General features: G+C 34.3%; 1 pseudogene; it reads right to left on the bottom strand.

The window, feature by feature from the left end:
• Positions 1 to 3,780: 3,780 nt before the first annotated feature.
• Positions 3,781 to 4,768, bottom strand: LOC147945545 (uncharacterized; annotated as a pseudogene).
• Positions 4,769 to 13,490: the final 8,722 nt, after the last annotated feature.

Genomic DNA, 13,490 nt, shown 5'->3' with positions numbered 1-13,490 from the left:
CGTGCAGATGCTAAGAGATCACCATAATACGCTTGGGGATGCTGCCTTATTAAAACCTTATTAGGAAAACCCAGTGGGACAAAATCATGGTGAATGAAAAAGAGTACAACACATATTACTCTCCCTGTTCTAAGCATCACTAGAAGTTCTTGAGTCTCTGCATTCCAATATGGTGCGTGAGCTTCTTGAATGTTGATGTCAGTAATGACTTGGTGAAGAGATCGGCTGAATTGTCGCAAGATGGAACTTGCACCACTTGAACTTCTCCGGCCTTTTGTAGTTCATGTGTGAAGAAGAACTTAGGTAAACTGTGCTTCGTTCGATCTCCCTTGATATATCCTTCCTTGAGCTGTGCGATGCAGGCGGTGTTGTCCTTATATATAGCGGTTGGTTCCTTGTCATCGGCCATGCCACAGTCTGACCTGATATGTTGAGTCATCGACCTCAACCACACAGACTCTCGGCTGGCTTCCTGCATAGCTAAGATTTCTGCATGATTAGATGAAGTGGCTGCAATGGTCTGTTTCATTGAACGCCATGAAATTGATGTACCACCATGTGTAAACACATAGCCGGTTTAAGACCTTGCATTATGCGGATCCGATAAATAACCTGCATCAGCAAAACCAAATAAACATTCTTTGTTATAGTTAGTATAAAATAAACCCAAATCCAACGTTCCTTGTAGGTAACGCAATATGTGTTTGATACCGTTCCAGTGCCTTTGAGTCGGAAAAGAACTAAATCTTTCTAGGAGGTTCACGACAAAACAAATGTCTGGTCTAGTGTGGCTAGCCAAGAACATTAAAGCTCCTATAGCACTGAGGTATGCCACTTCCGGACCGAGAATTACTTCATCGTCCTTCTTTGGACTGAATGGATCACTGTCCAAATTTAGGCTTCTCACAACCATTGGGCTAGGCAATGGGTGAGCCTGGTCCATATTAAATCTCTTGAGTACCTTTTCAGTATATGCCATTTGATGCACAAGGATTCCATCATTTATGTACTCAAGTTGCAATCTCAAACAGAACTTAGTTTTATCTAGATCTTTCATTTCAAACTCTTTCTTAAGATATTCAACTGTTTGGGCGATTTCCTTAGAGGTTCCTAGGATATTCAAATCATCCACATATACTGCTATGATTACAAAACCTTTGTTTGCAAACTTCTTTATAAAAATACATGGACTGATGGGATCATTCTTATAGCCCTCTTTGGCTAGGTACTCACTCAATCTATTGTACCACATATGTCCACTTTGTTTCAGTCCATAAAGGGATTTGTTTAGCCTTATGCAGTATTGTTCTCGAGAACCACTCTTATCTTTGAGCTCAATACCCTCTGGTAATCTCATATAAATCTCATTATCCAGTGGACCATATAAACATGCGGTCACTACATCCATTAGCCGCAAGTCAAGTTTTTCTCTTATAGCCAGACTTATTAAAATTCTAAAAGTCGTTGCATCCATCACAGGGGAGTATGTCTCCTCATAACTATTCCTGGTCTTTGTGAGAATCCTTGTGCTACAAGTCGTGCCTTATATCTCACGATTTCATTATTCTCAGTTCTCTTCCTTACAAAGACCCATTTGTGTCCCACTGGCTTTTTATCAAATTGTGTCATTAAGATCGGATCAAACACATTCCTTTTTTTTAATAAATTCAACTCCACGTCAATGGCTTCTTTCCATTTTAACCAATCTCGTCTTTGAGTGCACTCTAATATGGATGTGGGTTCATGATCCTCATTTATTTCAAGTGCTATCTTGTATGCAAATATTTCATCAATGTCGACATCATTTTGGTTCCATTGAATTCCAAACATGATATAATTTATTGAGATCTCATTATTATCAATACCTTCAGGACTTTGAGGTTCAGCGTCCCTAACCTCATTAATTGGTTCCTTAGGGTCTGCCGCGGCCATGTCTATGGTTTCCTTAACCTTGGTTTGATTTTAACATTTCTTAGATTTCCGAGGGTTCTTATCTTTGGAACCTATTGGTCTACCACGTTTTAAACGTGCCTTAGACTATGTAGCAACTTGATTGTGTTCCTTTTGAACATCAATACGTACTGGTGCATTACAAGCTGGTATGTACGATTTCATAACTTTCTTTGGGTCAGCAAAGGAATCTGGCAATTGATTAGCTTGCTTTTGTAAATGTATAATCTTTTGGACCTCTGCCTCACATGCTAGAGTCCGAGGATCTTGCCAATTTAAGGATGTTTGATTCCATGATAATTCTTTGACCAACTTGTTTATCTCTCCACCTAATGTAGGAAAATTGGATTCAGCAAACTGACAATCCGCGTATCTAGCCTTAAAAAAATCACCTGTGATTGGCTCTAGATACTTAATAATGGTGGGAGAATCATATCCAACATATATTCCCATCCTCTTTTGAGGTCCCATCTTTGTTCTCTGTGGTGGAGCAATAGGTACATAAACGGCACACCCGAATATTTTTAGATGGGATATGTCTGGCTCATGACCCGTTAGTAATTGGGATGGCAAATATTTATGCTCACTAGATGGCCTGATGCGTATAAGTTCTGATGCATGTAATACTGCGTGTCCTCAAGCCGACACAGGAAGCTTCGACCTCATGATTAATGGTCGAGCAATCAATTGAATTCGTTTAGTGAAGGATTCAGCTAATCCATTCTGTGTATGTACATGTGCCACGGGATGTTCCACACTTACCCCATGGACATACAATAATCATTAAACGCTTGGGATGTAAATTCACCATTATTGTCTAGACGTATAGTCTTAAGTGGAAAATCTGGAAAGTTAGCTCTCAGTCTTATGTGGGCTAACAATCTAGAAAATGCTAGATTTTTGGTGGATAATAGGAAAACATGCGACCATCTGGTCGATGCATCAATAAGGACCATAAAATATCTAAACGTCCCACAAGGTGGGTGTATTGGTCCACATATATCTCCTTGTATCCTTTCCAGAAAATTTAAAGTCTCTTTAGTGACTTTTACTGGTGATGGCCTTATAATGAGGTTCCCTTGTGCACATGCTACACACGTGAGATTTTTAGGGATAACTCGTCTCTCTTTAAGAGTGTGTCCATTTGAATTCAAAATTAGCTTACGCATCATGTTAGAACCGGGGTGGCCAAGCCGGTCATGCCATAAAGTGAATTGTTCATTGAACATGTTATTCATTTGCATATTAGCTTCTATCATATCAGTTTTAGCATGGTAAAGACCAGTAGATAATGCGGCTATAGTCTCTAGGACTTTCTTATGGCCTTGGGTGATTTCAGTAATATGTAGGAACTCTTGGTTTCCTTCACCCTAAGTTTCAACATGGAAACCATTCAAACGAATATCTTTGAAACTCAATAAGCTCCTCTTTGAGCTGGGTGAATATAAAACATCACTTATTTCAAGATGTGTGCCATTAGGTAAAAGAATATGGGCCTGGACGTAGCCTTCAATTAGGCTTGCTATACCCGCTATTGTGCTAATATTGGCATTTTTCAAAATGAGATTTACAAATCTCTTGTCCTTCAAAATTGTGTGGCTTGATCACAAGTATGTTCTTGTCCTCAGCCATTTCTAAAATAGACAAGAATTTATGTTTTAATCATAAAGTAATAAAACAAACAAATATATATTGAAGAAAATAAAATAATTGAATTTAAACCAGAATTATAATCAAAATTATAATCCAATAAAATTCAAAGCATAAAACATAGAAATTAAATCAAGACAATATTTGAGTTTAATTATCCTCTCTTAAACAATCTAAAGTCTAATAATCCAATTGGTCATCATTCTCATGGTCGAAATCTCCTTCATCATCGAGATGAACCAAGTTAGCTTCTGGATTCTTTTTCAAACTCTCTTGATAGATATCAATAAGATGATTGGGTGTCCTGCACGTCTTAGCCCAATGATTCCCCATACCACATCGGTGGCAAACCGACTTAGTCTTGTGTTGCGGTTTGAAAATTCCGCGGCCTCTACCTCGACCACAACCGAAGTCGGATCGGTTCCCACGACCATAACCATCATAGTGGTTTCCTTGGTAATTGCCACGTCTACCACGTCCTCTACCACCACGGCCACGACCGTGATACTTGCCTCTCTAGACGTAGTTAGACTCTTTAGTCTCTTTAGGCTCTTTTTGGTTCACTTCAGTTTTGTGGGCTTCTGGTAATGGGGTAGAACCAGGAGGTCTCATTGCACTGCTCATCATTAATAGCTCATTGTTTTCCTCAGCTAGTAGCAAACAAGAGATGAGACTTACATATGTCTTAAAACCCTTTTCACGATAATGTTGCTGAAGCAGTATGTTATTGGTGTGAAAGGTTGAGAATGTTTTCTCTAGCAAGTCTTCCTCAATAACCTCCTTACCACATAGTTTCAAGATCGATACTATCTTAAATAGCTCTGAATTATACTCATCCACAGATTTAAAATCCTGGATCCTTAGGTTTTTCCAATCGAATTGAGCCTTTGGTAGGAGCACCGCCTTTTGGTGTCCATATCTGTTTTTCAACTCTGTGGTCAAGAGGATTCTCTATGGTAAGGTACTGGATCTTGAGACTCTCAGCAAAGTGGTGGCGTATTAGCAAGATCGCCTTATACCTACTCTTTTCAGTGCAATCAATATCATCCTCAATGCATTCACATAGGTCCTTTGATTTCAGGTTAATCTTGGTGTCCAATGCCCATTGAAAATAGTTGTCTCCAGAAACATTAAGTGCAGCATATTGGAGATTGTTGATCTTTGCCATCTATAAAATAGAAAAACAAGCACCCGATTATTATCATGCAGTATTTGACCGAACCATGTAATTGTTTTAGTCTTAGGCCATGCGGTATTTGAGACTGAAACATGCCGTGTCCTTATACATAATTTCGTGGTTAATTCTATGCATGAAAACAATCCTAGATAAATTTATGATCTAGTATGAACAAGAGAAACATGCAAGCAATTTTCTATTTTAGGGGTTTTTCCCTTTTATTAAGTTTTCCTTTCCTGAATAGGATTTAGGATTTAGGAAATAGGCAAATATGTTTTTCTCTTAGAGTTCCGATTTTAAGGTTTGATTTTAGGGTTTTGATAAACAAACAAACAATAACAATCAGATTTCAAACATAGAACAAACAATTTAATATTTTTCTCTTTTCGATTTTAGGTCCTTTTAGTTTTAAGGTTTCATGCAATCGATTTTCAAACAAGCAATCAATAACAACCGAATTTTAAACATAGCACAATCAGTTTAATTGCAAACAATCTAACCTAAGCAATCCTTAACCTCAAGGAATTGGATTTTAAAGTTTTAGGGTTTAGGGTTTCAAAACTTAGGGTTTTTGATTTGTTGATTGTGTAATCACATATTTTTAGGGTTCTAATAGGTTAATATTAGGTTCGATACGTATCATTGTCCAATGGGTTCAAGTTATATACCTTAACACCGTTTGGGGGTTGACTGGAATTGACCCGGGAGCTAAAGACCTCGGATATACCTTGAGTTTGATCACGAACCTCGGACTAGTCACGAACAAAAGTTGATCACGAACAGAAGCTGACCACGAACACGGATTGATCACGAACTAGAACCGATCACCGAGCTTGAGTAATCACGAACTTGATCCGGTTGAGAGCTTGGACGAACAAAAGGTGATGTGCGACGGCTTTAGGGTTTTAGGGACTTTCTCAGTTGGAGTTTAGGGCAAACTCGTGCTGATAACGTGTTGTGAAAGTAGAGAAACTCGAAGGTAGTATTCTCTTATGTTATTAATCATTCAATCGAAATAATACATATATATAGGGGTAGATAAACCCTTAGTACAAAACCGACTAGGAATATGAAATAGACAAATCCATGGGCCTCTTGGTCTTAGACGTTGATGGGCCGGTTATGGAGATCCATCCTAAGTGATTTATAACATTTAGTAACTTTTTTTATATTGTTTTGTGATTGATAATTATCAACGTGGTACACCCCGTAGCAAAGTGATATGAGGTTACCGATTAAAATTGTGATTTTGAATATTTAATACGAATTAGGAGATATCCCGTGCTTTAAGCACGGGTCAACTTTAAAAAAAAAATTATAATATAATAATAAAATTTATTGTTTATATTTTTTTAAAAATATTTTGTTTGGGATAATATTTATTTTTAATTATTCTGTAAATCTATTAGTCTATTTGAATACTAACTATTTTAGAATATTATAGTATTTTATTTTTGACATATTATAAAATAAAATAAAGATGATAGGAGAATCATAATTTGAAATCTTAACAAAATCTTAGAATTTAGTTATTAAAAATAATTATTGTATACTTGGATATAAAATCTTAGTTTTTAAAATTCTAATTGGTTTATATTTTTTTTAAAAAAATATTTACTAATTCGTCCATAATTTATTAGAGAGAAAAAATATTATTATTTTTATTATTTTAGATTTTTTAATATTTGATCTGTGAGTGTTTTTTTATTTTTTAATTAATTATATTTATTTAAAATTAGTTAAATAAGCTTAATTAAAATTTTCTAATGACAATTGAATGTAATTTTTTACATATTTTAAGGTTAGTTTCATATTTGTACTTTGGAAGGCACCATTTATAACATTACAAGATTAAGAGTTACCCATTTATAGCATTACTAAAGCTACTCAATTGTATATGGTTTTAGCAAACAAATTTTATGAAGAGTCTCTTTTTTTTTTTTTTTTTCTTGACAATGATTATGAGTTTTCTTGCTGATCGGGAATCCTTCCACTTAGCATTTGTTAGGTTTTAATTTCTTAATTGCGTGGCCAACAAACAAAATTTTGAATTGTATCTGTGTTATGTTATAGTATATAGTTAGCAAAACCATATGCATATTTTATATGTATGTCATTAATAGAGGCACATGCTTTTTCATCAGCACAGTCTCACTGAAGTAAGGTCTACCACATGAGACGGCCAAGTTTGTATCTTTTTGCTCACAGTCGTATATTGATTTTAAATAAATATATCGCTTATATAATAAATATATTTGTCAATAATTCAATAAACAATATACAGTGACTCTACTAAGATTTTTCAGATGCAATCGGTGAGGTTTTGTATTTAACTCATTGAATTCATTATTCTTCATCGTAAAAACAATTTTGTTTATGCTTGATTGGTCAATATCAATCAATATGAGTCATATGACATTAATATTTTAACTGCTTAGAAGTCAAATGATAGTCTTTTATCTTTTTTTTTTATATAATTATTACTGCCATTTATATACACAAAAGTACACACACATGGAAAGTCTTGAACATCTCTATGAACCCTATGGACATATTTATCTTTGAGTAAGTTATCTTCGAAAATTCGTAATGTGATAAAGTTTTTAAAAAAGGTAGTGGCATCCAAAAACAAGAGACTTAAGAGCCAGTATGTCCCTTTTAATTGGGACTTGAGAGTTGTATATATGAATCATATGATACCACGCCAGATAAATAGGTGAACTTATTATGTAATAACTCACGTTTTGGGTTCTATATTTAGACAACATTTATATCAATTTCGATCGACGTTAATAAAAATAGTCTCTTATATATGAATATCAAAATCGGTTTTTATTATATTTATCTGTCACGATTCCGTAAATGGAAAATAAAAAACTGGCAAAATAACAGAAGTGACTAGTAATTTTGGAGCAAAAAAAACATATGGGTCATTGGGAATTCACGTAGCTGTATGTGAGTGTGTCCTAGCAACCAAGCAAATGCAATTTTTAGGAGATATTGAAGAGATAAGCCAAAGTGAACATGGGACATGTCTTCAACTCTTAAGCCAATGTTTTTAGTTTTTGTGGATTTTTTTGGGCACTGACACATGTGAGATTGTACTATACACATGTGGTATGGCCTCTCTGGCCATGATTGTATAATTATAATGTGTACATACATTAAAAAAAATAGATTTCGAATCATCTAGTAGAGTTTTTTTTTCTTCTCCTTATATGATTCTGATAATTGGGCCTATAGATTTCATAATAAAATCCCCAGGGTTCTCATAATCTAGCTATTATACCATATATATCATAATAACTGGATCTGCATTTATGGTCAGATTTGCAATATAATTATCTACTTAATCAATGTTTGATATTGAGTAAATTTCTTGCTAAATCAAAGAGGGTTTATTAGTAAACGGTCAACAGTAACAAATGAAAAATAAAAATCTTGTTATCTTTGATCAAACTCAAGTCTTATTAGGTAACTCTTATTGTATAACCATTGACGAAAGGTGACAGTAGATTTCAATATGGTACTTCGAAACTATATCACAAAAAATACGCAAATTGAGAACCGACAGACTATTTGCAATTGCAACCACGAAAATCACACCTTAAATTGTTATTTTGTTTGTAATGAAATTAATAAACCACGTCGTAATCAAAATACAGGACCTCCAAAGTTATTTGGTCCAAACTGGAAAAAAAAATCTAAAAAATCCAATTTTTCAGCTACAGAAACAAATGAATGTGAAGAAGATGATAGTGACATATTTATGATTTTTATTTAATTTTATTGGTATAAAACTCCGAAAAGATATGTTGGATGAATTACTGGATTGATACCAATAGTTAAATAACTTAAATCATTCTATTTTTTTATAAGATTATAATAGGTTCGGAAAGATTTTGAATTCGCAGAAAAACGTATAAATGTCAATCCATCCAAATTTAGAGCCATGCTACTTGCAATACAAAGTTCTGATAAAGAAAAGATTTTCTTAAAACTAGTTTACAAACAGGACTTCATAACCTAAAACTAGTCATGTAATACTCTCTGAGAGACGATGGAAGCTTTTGACTCTCCACATTTATAATTCGCAACATTTGTCAGGGAAAACAATTTGAGCTAGTGATAAATTTTTGACGTTCAAGATTTTTGTTTTCTTTTTATTGCGAACCGGATTTAAAATATTGTTTTGCCATGTGTCATACTCATATGATATGCATCGAGTAAATTATTGTATATATAACTAGGTTGAGTCTCGTCGTCCTTGCAAGAGATTGTTATATTAATTTAGTTTTTTGGTTAAAAGTTATTAAAATTTGGTTATTTTTTTTTTCAATTTTTTTCATTACAATCTGAAGACCATACCAACAAAGTATTTTTTCGAGAGACTTTGTTTATTTTTATTAAAAATCATGACAGTTTTGGAATTGTTCTATTTGTATTCATTAACTATATAGTTAATTTTAAATGATCAACTTATCCTTTTCTAAATTATGAACAATTAAAAAAACTCTTTCAATAGTATAATATTATTATATTATTGATGTTTTTTAATTGAATTTTAAATTGTATTAAATTTTAAATAATGAATAAATAACCAAAACTTTAAATCTTACTGATTTTTTTAACTATTATGCAATTTGATTTATTTTCTTAAGTATGGTGATATAAATAAATTCAGTTAAAAAATAACACTTATTTATTATTTAGAAGACATATCAAAAAGAGAGATGCCACATGTCAACTCCTACGAGTAAGTAACTGTCACAATGCAGTCACTTGGCTTACAACACAAGCCAAGTAATAATCATCTAAACTGAAACAACCATTGATGAGTTCTTCTACTTTGACGCTCTAGACATTTATTTATTAAAAAAAACAGCGGATCGGCTCGTTTCAATTTTCAACGAGAGTGCTAGGTACATCATCTTCCAGGGCACGATCAGGCTACTCACCAAACTTTGTATCATTTTCTTCGATTTTTTGGTTTGTTTAATTTTCTTGTGATATTTTAGAACCAAAAATAGAGATTAGCTGATGGAAGTGCTGATTATAATATAATATAAAAGATATAACTTACATATATAAAAATATATTTATGTTAAATATGTGACTAATCACCTAGAGCGTCAATTCTTGAACTATTGAGATTTAGAACTGGATGTGTTGCTCATGTTGTAGGAGAGTTTAAATCTTACTATTTTTTTATGGAAATCTTTGGTAATTTAGTTTGAAGATAGGAGAAAGATAAAGCTTCAGTTAAGCAATAAATGTTGTTAGAGAAAAAAATTAAATTTTAAAATCTAGGCTAGATATATATACACGAGTTATTTATAATATGGGTTCATTAAGTGGTAATATGTGGATTTTGAAATATGGACAAAGGACCTGTAAGTATGAGTATTTATAGGATTAGAAGTGCCGAGAGTTACAGTTTATAAACTAAAAAATGTGGGAGTTAATTATAATTTATTTGTGTGTTGAATAAAATTGAGTGTAAAAATATATTTAATGCAAATTTTTATTTATTTCAGTTTTAATATTAAAGTGTGAGTTAAATATGACCCCAGAGAAACATCCAAGTTATCCTTGTTATTGATGGTGATCGATTTGATGTATGTGGTTTTTCACTCCAAAATCTTTTACCTTAAAAGACCACACGACGACTGAAAGTACACAGCTAATCGGTAGTAATACTTAAAGATCGATCCCACAGAGAGAGAGAGTTGTTGTTTAGAAAATCCGTCGGTAGAGATGTAAGGCTAGGACTCAATCAAAATGGGATTTTTAGTGTCACGGTTGTAGTAAGCAAATAAACGAAAGTAAAAGAAGTAAAAATAATAAAACAAGCGTTGGGCATCAAGGAAAGTTTAGGATTAGTTTGTTTATCTAAAACTCGGGCTGTGAAACACGAATGAACCGTTAACTTATAGTTCACAAGCTAACCATCTAAGATCTCTACACTCCGTTACTCAACTGTCGCAGGCAACGACGCATAGATCAAAGCATTTAAAATAGGTTCGATTCTAATCCATGAAATTTCATAGGTAAGGGGTATGTGCTTCCTATGACTCCTCACACATCTAAGCTAGGTCAAGCACACATGCAAGCTTTTGGAAAAGCACACATACTTTAGATCATAGTTAGTTCATGAGGCTAACTTAAAGCATTAAGCAAAGAATTAGAATTAAAATATAGAATAAACAAGATATAAATCTAACAAACCCTAAAAATTGCCACTTAAACTAAGATCATCTCCCCCCTTTGATTATCCCTTAAAACCCAACTAGAAAACTACTCTAGCATGTTTAAGGGAATCATCAAAGCAAGGTTTAATAAACTCATAAACATAAAAAAAGAAATAGAGACAAGATATTTAGATATTATTTCAATGGTTGTCAAACAAAGTTGTAAGGATCTTCTTCCTTTAGAAACAAAGAACAAAGCAAATAGAATAGAAAAGAGATGGTGGATCTCAAAGCTTCAAGGAGAGGGACGAGAGAGGGCTTCAGGTCGTCGGCTGCTCCTCTGGTCGTGTCTCTAGGCTGCTCCAATGAATGCACACCCTAAACCCTAGGGCTTAGAAGAATATTTATAGGGTTTTGTCTAGGTTTAGGGTTTTGTAAAGGGTAGAAACATCTTTTTTTCTTGAGTGCAGGACAAGGAGCGGCGTAGGAATGTTCTAGAACGTGGTGAATACTTGGACTGGGCCGCCCTGGTGGTCACTGGTCAGGCCTTCAGTAAAAGCCCATTGGTTTGATGGTTCTCCTTACGTCGGTTTATCACATCTCGGTAAATCGGGCATAACTTCCTGCAAAGTGAATGGATTGACATGATTCCACTTCGAGGAGAAAGATGACTCTCTCATATTTCCATAAACAGCAAGTACGTCGAAATGTGAGTTATGGAAGTTCTTCAAAAGTTGTCCGTACTGTAAAGCTCTGAATCTTTCCTAAAACGTATTTTCCTTGTCTTTTGGTCCTTTTTGCTATAAAACCTGTAAAACCTTCTTGAAACCTAAAATACTTGATAATAGACATTAAAGCCTTGAAATCATACTAAACTCTTCCTAAATGTATACTAAAACTATAGCTAAGATGGGTAAAATAATGATGTTATCAACTCCCCCAGACTTAGACTTTGCTTGTCCTCAAGCAAATAATCAGAATAAATCATGGAAAAGAGGTTTTGAAAATATTGGGAATTCACTTATCTTTGGGGATATTTTCTTTGCACTCTTCTTCGCCTTGACATTAGGAACTTACATTTGTAATCCACCATGAGAATCATCAACGGTCCTTGATCCCACAATTCTTTAGAGTCTCCAGAATTTCCATTGTCATCTCTTTACATTAATTAAAGCAATAATAAAAAGTGAAATCTTATCAAGGGAAAATCGATCAATGGCTTGCAGACTCTCTTCAAGCCAAGACTTTCTTCATATAATCCCTTTCCTCTCCCTTTTCTCACTTCTTCCCTTTTTTGTTTTTTTTTCAAATCAAAGGTGTAGGCGAATACTGGGGTCATCGGTAATTTACCTACCCTCGCTTCCAAGCTTTGTGTGATCATTTGACTCAAGAGTAGAATAATGAGGTCACAAGTAATTTACCTACCCCTCTAAACTGTTCAAAATCATCTCATCTTTTATTCTCTCTTTTTTTATTTTTATTTTTTTTTCTTTTTTCTTCTTTTTTTTTTAGGGGAAGAGAGAGGGGAACATACTTTTGAAAAAGTGCAATGTCTTGTGTTGCTTTAATGTAGAGATCTATTCCAATGTATACCAATTCCCTCGGCTTGATAATAAGTCTGGTTTAGGTCCTATAAAATTTAGAGACAACGATAGATCATCTGAATATCCATCGAATAGGGACTTGGGGGATTGTTGAGTCGGCTCACAGTCTTTCCAAACTTTGGTTCTGTTGTCAAGCATAATCAAGAGTCATAAGAGTGTTAATCCAAATCAAATAAACCGTTAGAATAAGATCATAATCCCCTACTAGTTTTGACTCAATAAAGAAAATGTGACTCGATAAAAAAGTCAAAATTATTGATGTAAAAAGTGGAAAAATGTCTCAAGTCAACAAAATAGAAAGTAGCATTAGCATAGGATGGAACATCCTTCCCCCCAGACTTAAATCACACCGTCCTTGGTGGGAAAAAAGAAAGAGTTGAGGATTAAAAATCATAAGGAAAAGTGTAGGGTTTAAGAACAATGTCACCTTGATGGAACGATGTTGTGTCGATTCTAAAATTGTCTAGAATTCGGTTGTGGTAATGAAATTGTGGTGACTAACCGTTTATACTTCCTTTGGTTGCTTGACATCGAGTTTGAACTAGGCTAAGTCCAATCAAATTGTGTTTGATATATCTCTAAATCCATCCTCCTTGAGACAAAAACCTAAAACCATCAATAATAATGATAAAATAAAAATAATAAAAACATACCTAAGTAAAAGAATGGTGATGGTAGGTGGTGGGATGATGGTGGTTCAGATTTGTCTCGCTGTACACGGATGAACGGTCACGACAGCAGCAGGTACGGTGGGGCGTGGTACGTAGTACGCAGGACATGGTACATGGTACGCGGGACATAGGACATGGTACTTGGTACGTGGTACGTCGTACATGGTACATGGTACGTCGTACATGGTATTGGCTACGGTTGGTATGGCTGGCTTTGGTCACGGTGAACATGGCCGCTCAGTAGGTG

The sequence above is a fragment of the Camelina sativa genome, chromosome 4, assembly GCF_030686135.1.
Source record: "Camelina sativa cultivar CO46 ecotype springtype chromosome 4, ASM3068613v1".
Taxonomy (NCBI): Eukaryota; Viridiplantae; Streptophyta; class Magnoliopsida; order Brassicales; family Brassicaceae; genus Camelina; species Camelina sativa.
The sequence above is the reverse complement of the archived record's forward strand: the minus strand, read 5'-3'. Positions and strand labels throughout refer to the sequence as shown.